Below are 7,915 nucleotides of genomic sequence, written 5' to 3' on the forward strand. Positions count from 1 at the left end.
GAGACAGGGTTTCACCATGTTGACCAGGATGGTCTCGATCTCTTGACCTCGTGATCCACCCGCCTCGGCCTCCCAAAGTGCTGGGATTACAGGCTTGAGCCACCATGCCCGGCCTAACATTGTATTTTTTAATAGGGGAGATAGAAATATTCTACACATCTTGACTTGGGTAGTGATTACTGGGTATATACGATTCTCAAAGCTCTTTGAACTGAACAGTTAAGATCTACATTTTATTGTATGTTAATTATTATTTTTTATTCATTTATTATTTATTTATTTATTTAGAGATAGAGTCTCCCTCTATAGCCCAGGCTGGAGTGCAGTGGTGAAATCTCAGCTCACTGCAACCTCCGCCTCCCAGGTCCCAGTTCAAACAATTCTCCTACCTCAGCCTCCCAAGTAGCTAGAATCACAGGCATGAGCCACCATGCCCAGCTAATTTTTGTATTTTTTAGTAGAGACGGGGTTTCACCATGTTGGCCAGTCTGGTCTTGAACCCTTGACTTCCTGATCTGCCCGCCTCAGCCTCCCAAAATGCTGGGATTACAGGCATGAGCCACCGCACCTGGCCTATTTATTTATTTATTTATTGAGACGAAGTCTTGCACTGTTGCCCAGGCTGTAGTGCAGTGGTGTGATCTCAGCTCACTGCAATCTCTGCCTCCTGGGCTCAAGCAATTCTCCTGCCTTAGCCTCCCAAGTAGCAGGGACGGCAGGTGTGCGCCACCACACCCAGCTAATTTTTTTTGTATTTTTAGTAGAGATGGGGTTTTACCAGGTTGGCCAGTCTGGTCTTGAACTCCTGACCTTGTGATCCACCCACCTCAGCCTCCCACAGTGCTGGGATTACAGGTGTCAGCCACCTCACCCGACCTATTCATTTATTTTTGAGACGGAGTTTTGTTCTTATTGCTCAGGCTGGAGTGCAATGGTGCGATCTTGGTTCATCATGCTTGAACCTCCACCTCCCAGGTTCAAGCAGTTTTCCTGCCTCAGCCTCTCAAGTACCTGGGATGATAGGCCTGGCTAATTTTTTTGTATTTTTAGTAGAGATGGAGTTCTGCCATGTTGGCCAAGCTGGTCTTGAACTCCTGACCTCAGGTGATCTGCCCGCCTTGGCCTCCTAAACTGTTGGGATTACAGGTATAAGCCACCGTGCCTGGCCTACTGTATGTTAATTATGCCTCAATAAAAAATACACACACAAGTAATATACTTTTGTACTGGCTATTGTCTAATAGCATTTAGAATATATAAGTAGGATAACTGGAAATAAGTGGAAATGTAAGTTCAGTAGCACAATAGCTATTAAATCAGATCATAGGCCAGGCACGATCTCACACCTATAATCCCACAACTTTGGGAGACCGAGGTGGGTGGATCATTTGAGGTCAGAAATTTGTGACCAGCCTGGGCAACATGGTGAAATCCCATCTCTACTAAAAATACAAATATTAGTTCAGGCACGGTGGCTCATGCCTATAATCTCAGTACTTTGGGAGGCCAAGGCAGGCAGATCATGAGGTCAGAAGATCAAGACCATCCTGGCCAACATGGTAAAACCCTGTCTCTACTATAAATGAAGAAACTAGCTGGGCATGGTGGCGCACGCCCGTAATCCCAGCTACTTGGGAGGCTGAGGCAGGAGAATCGCTTGAATCCAGGAGGTGGTGGTTGCAGTGAGCTGAGATCGTGCCACTGTACTCCAGCCTGGGTGAAAGAGTGAGACTCTGCCTGAGAAAACAAACAAAAAATACAAGTTTAATTTATGATCTGATTTTTTTTTCCTTTTTTGAGACAGAGTCTCTCTCTGTCACCCAGGCTGGAGTGCAGTGGTGTCATCTTGGCCCACTGAAGCCTCTGACTCCCGGGGTTCAAGTGATTCTCCTGCCTCTGCCTCCCCAGTAGCTGGAATTACAGGCACACACCACCATGTCCAGCTAATTTCTTCATTTATAGTAGAGACAAGGTTTCACCATGTTGGCCAGGATGGTCTCGATTTCCTGACCTCATGATCTGCCCACCTCAGCCTCCCAAAGTGCTGGGATTATAGGCATGAGCCACTGTGCTCGATCTAAACTTGTTATTATATAATATTTTTTAAAAAGGCCGGGCATGGTGGCTCATGCCTGTAATTGCAGCACTTTGGGAGGCCAAGACAGGCAGATCACTTGAGGCCAAGAGTTTGAGACCAACCTGGCCAACACAGTGAAACTCCATCTCCACTAAAAATACAAAAAGTAGCCAGGTGTGGTGACACAAGCCTGTAATCCCAGCTACTCCGGAGGCTGAGGCAAGAGAATTGCTTGAACCTGGGAGGCAGAGGTACAGAGGGCTGAGATCGCACCACTGCACTCAAGCCTAGGAGACTCCATCTCAAAAAAAAAAAAAGAAGAAATACACAAAGAAAAAGCTCTTGGACACATTTGTAGGTAGACATACACACAGCACCAATTCACATCTGCCTAATTAACACTGCTTTATAATATCCTCTGGTAGTTTATGTTTGTTCTAGGCTTTCTCCTTTGCCTATTTATTCTGTAATAAATTGAAGCTGCAAATTAAGCTGATCCCTCCAGAATCTCGTTTCCAGTTAGCCTGTTTATGCCCTTTTGACTGTGCCTCTGGGGCACTAGCAGAATCTGCACTCTTACAGGGAGAACGCCTTAGAGCCTGGATAGTCTCGTGCCAGAAGTAACTTTTCCAATAGAGGAAGTGTCCATGAGGCGGTGGATAAAGGAACTGAGATGTCAGCGTAAATGGCTGCTGTGGACTAGGCCCCAAGCTCCCCAGGGTGAAGGGGGCCAGCACAGGCCATTGAAATGAATTCCCAAGGGGAGCCCTTGGGTATAGTGGGGGAAACTCTGTGGCTTTTTTCTTCCTTCCTCTTTATCAGCTCTGGCTCAGTCGCCTCACTGAAGTGGGAGAGGAGAGAGGAAGAAGTTAGAAAACTCCATGAGAAGAGGCTGGGCTCAGGGCTGTAATCCCAGCACTTTGGGAGGTCGAGGTGGGTGGATCACCTGAGGTCAGGAGGTCCAGACCAGCCTGGCCAACATGATGAAACCCCAACTCTACTAAAAACACAAAAATTAGCCGGGCATGGTGGCAGGCGCCTGTAATGCCAGCTACCCAGGAGGCTGAGATAGGAGAATCGCTTGAACCTGGGAGGCAGAGGTTACAGTGAGCCAAGATTGTGCCTTTGCGCTCCAGCCTGGGCAACAGAGAGAGACTCCATCTCAAAAGAAAAAAAAAGGGAAGGCTTGCAGAGGGTGGATGTATAGGACCCTGGACTCACGTAAGAGTGGCCGCAACTCAGTATTCTCCTTTCCCAAAACAACAACAAAATCGGAACTGGGAGCTCTGTCTTACATTCCCACGTCCCAAAGTTAAGGGAGGTGGTAGAGCAGAGTGGTGATGGGCCCACGTTTTGGGGTTAGATGATGTCAAGATTGAGAATTGGCTCAGTGGGGTGGATTGTAACTATCATCCCAGTCCTTTCGGAGGTGGAGGTGGGAAGATTGCTTGGAATTCAAGATCAGCTTGAGAAACACACCAAGATCCCACCTCTGCAAAAACAAAAATAAAAAAATTAGCTGGGCATGGTGGTGGACCTGTAGTCCCAGCTACTCAGGAGGCTGAGGCAGGAAGATCACTTGAGCCCAGGAGCGTGAGGCTACAGTGAGCTATGATCTCACCACTGCACTCCAGCCTGGGCAACAGAGACTCTGTTTATTTTAAAAAAAAAAAAGGCCCGGCACAGTGGCTCACAGGCATAATCTCAGCACTTTGGGGGCCGAGGCAGGAGGATCACTTGAGCCCAGGAGTTCCAGATCAGCTTGGGCAACATAGGAGACCCCAAAAATATAAAAAGTTACCCAGGCATGGTGGCATGCTCCTGTGGTCCCAGCTACTCAGGGGGCTGAGGTGGGAGGATCACTTAAGTCTGGGGACGTCAAAGCTGCCATGAGCCATGATCATACCAGTGAACTCCAGCCTGGGCAAAAAAGTAAGACCCTGTCTCTAAAAAAAGAAGATCTCCTGACTTCATGATCCACCCATGTTGGCCTCCCAAAGTGCTGGGGTTAGAGCACTTTGGGAGGCCAACATGGGTGGATCATGAAGTCAGGAGATTGAGTCCAGCATGGCCAACATGGTGAAACCCTGTCTCTACTAAAATACAAAAAATTAGCCAGGCATGGTGGCAGGTGCCTGTAGTCCCAGCTACTTGGGAGGCTGAGGCAGGGGAATGGCTTGAACCCAGGCAGTGGAGGTTGCAGTGAGCCGAGATTGCACCACTGCTCTCCAGCTTGGCAACACAGCAAGACTCCATCTCAAAAAAAAAAAAAAAAAAATGAGAGGGCTGGGTGAGGTGGCTCATGCCTGTAATCCCAGCACTTTGGGAGGTGAAAGTGGGCAGATCACCTGAGGTCAGGAGTTTGAGACCAGCCTGGCCAACATGGCAAAGCCCCGTCTCTCCTAAAAATAAAAAAATTAAAAATAAATTAGTCTGGTGTGGTAAGGCAGGCACCTGTAATTCCAGCTACTCAGGAAGCTGAGGCAGGTCAATCGCTTGAACCCAGGAGGCAGAAGGTGTAGTGAGCTGAGATCCAGTCATTGCACTCTAGCCTGAGTGACAAGAGCAAAACTCTGTCGCCAAAAAAAAAAAAAAAAAAAAAGTGAGAGAATGGCCTTTACTTTGTCAATTACCAGCTATGTGACCTCAGTCAGTGCTGGCCAAATCCCATCCTGTCTCCACTGCACCCTGGTTTCTTGGTGTGTAAAATGGGTTCACTATAAGGTCCTGACAGGATTGTGATGAGGACTGGCTGAAACATACAAGGCAATTGCTCAGCATGGTGACTGGGCGGCAGGTTGTTCGAGCTAGCCGTGTAATCAAACACATCAAAACCACAGGACAGGACTTTCTTCTGCTTCTCATTCTCAGCAAGTGCAAGGGGTCTCTCTCAGCTCTGCATCCTACTAAAATCCAACCCAGATTTGGGGTCTCTAGATTGCCGCTCTGACTTGCCTGATTGGAACAACCAGTGCTGGAAAAGAGGCCCCCCAGTAGGGATGTCCTGCTGGAATTTTCCTAGTCCACTGGGGTTCACATACACTAACAGCAATCCAGTCGGGCTTGTTAGCATCCGTTACATCCCTTCCCACGAGAATGTTATCTCAGAAAGTGAAAAGGAAACTTTTTAAAGAGTTCACCAAAAAGGCAGCCCTCTCCTGTGGGCCATAAAAGAGCTAATGAGAAGGAGAAGGGGATGGTGTGGGTTATCTTTTTGGGGACTGTTGTGTTTCTGAAAACAATGGAGCCTTCTGACTGACAATGGTGAGGGGGCAGAGGAGCCGCAGCAAGAGGAAGAAAGGGACAGGAGCGAGCCACAGCATTACTCTGGCCAAACAGAGCCAGGAATCTTGCCAACGAGAAAGTGCAGGATTGGCAGCAACCGAGAGATCCTGCATGGACTTTTAGGAAAGATTCTAGGCCACAGCACAGGGCCTCCTCCGTCCCAGCCAGGATAATTCTGGCATCAGCCCCCAGCCCAGGCGTGTTCCCACATAATTGAAGTCGAATGCGCTGAGGGGAGGCCTCCTAGTTCTTCCTGGCTGCGGAATCCTCAGCGCCCTGCAGTTAGCCCCGTTTGGGATCAAAGCCAGTTTGTGTTGATTTTCCGCAGCATGGAAACAAATGCGATGAAGCTGTTTTCCTGAGGCAGGCATTTTGAAAAGAGGATCTTAATTTCTTTCCCCAAGGACAGGTGGGGTGGGGAGGTGGAAGAGTGCCACATGGCTCCTCTCTTGCCGTCCCTTTTGCAAACTGTTGAGCTCATAGCATCTGCATGAGCAGGAACTGATCAGTTAGAATACGAGTGAATACAGCTACAGCTAAGGCTGCTTCTATCACAAAAGATAATTCCTAAAAAATGCTGGCGGAAGATCCTCTGGTTGCGTGTGATAAGTCACAAAATTTGGTTGCTCTCTATTGGAGTGTTTCCAAGTCAGCAACTCTCCTTATTCCTCCTAAAATTTTCTGCTTACACATCTTCACTTATAGGTCTTTCTCTGTAATCTGTTGTGCCTTCGAAATTGATTCCTGTCCCTTCTTTTCAGTTAGCACTGAAGCCTTTTGGTGCTAAGCATTATGCTAATGACGTAAACTGATACACGTGAGTTTCTTAAATTGTGGAAACATCTCATTCTTTTACAGGGGACTTGAGTTCTCCCAGTTCTCTAGGAAAAACCTGAACTTTTGCCTATTAAGCCATAACCAAGGGATTGAGAATTTAGAATCAGGCAGCTGGGAGAGCAGTGGTGCAATCATAGCTCACTGCAACCTCAAACTCCTGGGCTCCAGAGATCCTCTTGGCTTAGCCTCCTGAGTAACTGGGACTACAGGCATGCACCACCCCAGCTAATTGTTTTTATTTTTTAGTAGAGATGAGGTCTCACTGTGTTGCCTAGGCTGGTCTCAAACTCCCAGCCTCAAGCGATCATCACGACTTGGCCACCCAGAGTGTTGTGATTACAGGTGTGGGCCACAGCACCTAGCCTGGACTCTTCCTTTTTAAATGAGGAAACAAATGTAAAAGGAAATCTGTCTGAAACCTGCTGCTTCTTCTGGGCAAAAAAATGGCAGAAGACATCTTCACAGAGGCCAAGTTGGAACTGTTTTTTTCAGTTTGGCATTTATGCTCAGTGCCATAGGTTTACTTTTATCTTTTGAAAACACAACACCCAGGTTGGGCGTAGTGGCTCACGCCTGTAATCATAGCACTTTGGGAGGCCAAGGCAGGTGGATCACTTAAGGTCAGGAGTTCGAGACCAGCCTGGCCAACATAGTGAAACCCCATCTCTACTAAAAACACAAAAATTAACTCGGTGTGATGGTGGGCACCTGTAATCCCAGCTATTTGGGAGGCTGATGCAGGATAATCACTTGAACCCAGGAGGCAGAGTTTGCATTGAGCTGAGATCGAGCCACTGCACCCCACACGGTGACAGAGCAAGACTCAGTCTCAAAAAAAGAAAAAGCAAAGCACCCAGATTTAACCTGAGTGTTGTAAACGTTCATGTCTGGGTCTTGGCATGTGATTTCACTCTTTGACTTCCCCTCCTGGACAAACCTCCCTGTATTTGTTTTGAGGCAATCTTCAGCTGGATGGAAAAGGAGTCTTGGGTCAGGGGATTTAGAACAAGGTCTGAAAAGAAACAAAGCTGCTTCAGTTCACTTAGTAAGCGTGGTAATTAGCCTTGGAGTAACAAATGTTATCTGCAGCAGCGCAGCTCTGTGCCAAGTACCAGAACCACATTTTCCAGATGATTCCAGTGAGAAGTTTTTGACTCGAAGCAATTCAACATTAGGCCCCTAAGACTGCAATCATCTTGTATAAAACAACAGATTGTTCATCTTTTCCTTTCATGCAGCAAGAATGCAAAATCCAGATTAAGCACCAACTGTAGAACCCCTTTCATGTCCTCCTAAATTTCCAGAATTATAGGGAGCGATTACTCAATGCTCATGAAAAGCATACTAGCTACAATAATTCAGAAATAGTTCAGAAATAGTTTTGGCTTCTGGAAGTACAAGTTTCGAAATTAATGTCTGATAGACCCTATGGTAATAAATGTCTGGGAACATGGGAGTTTCAGGAACACAAGGTAAAGAAAGGTTATCATTAAAACATAAAAAGACAGCCAGGCATGGCGGCTCACGCCTGTAATCCCAGCACTTTGGGAGGCTGAAGCAGGCGGATCACTTGAGGTCAGGGGTTCGACACCAGCCTGGCCAATATGGCGAAACCCCATGCACTCTGGGAGGCTGAGGTGGGTGGATCATAAGGTCAAGAGATTGAGACCGCCGGGCGCGGTGGCTCAAGCCTGTAATCCCAGCACTTTGGGAGGC

The sequence above is a fragment of the Cebus imitator genome, unplaced genomic scaffold (assembly GCF_001604975.1).
Source record: "Cebus imitator isolate Cc_AM_T3 unplaced genomic scaffold, Cebus_imitator-1.0 Scaffold8, whole genome shotgun sequence".
NCBI lineage: Eukaryota > Metazoa > Chordata > Mammalia > Primates > Cebidae > Cebus > Cebus imitator.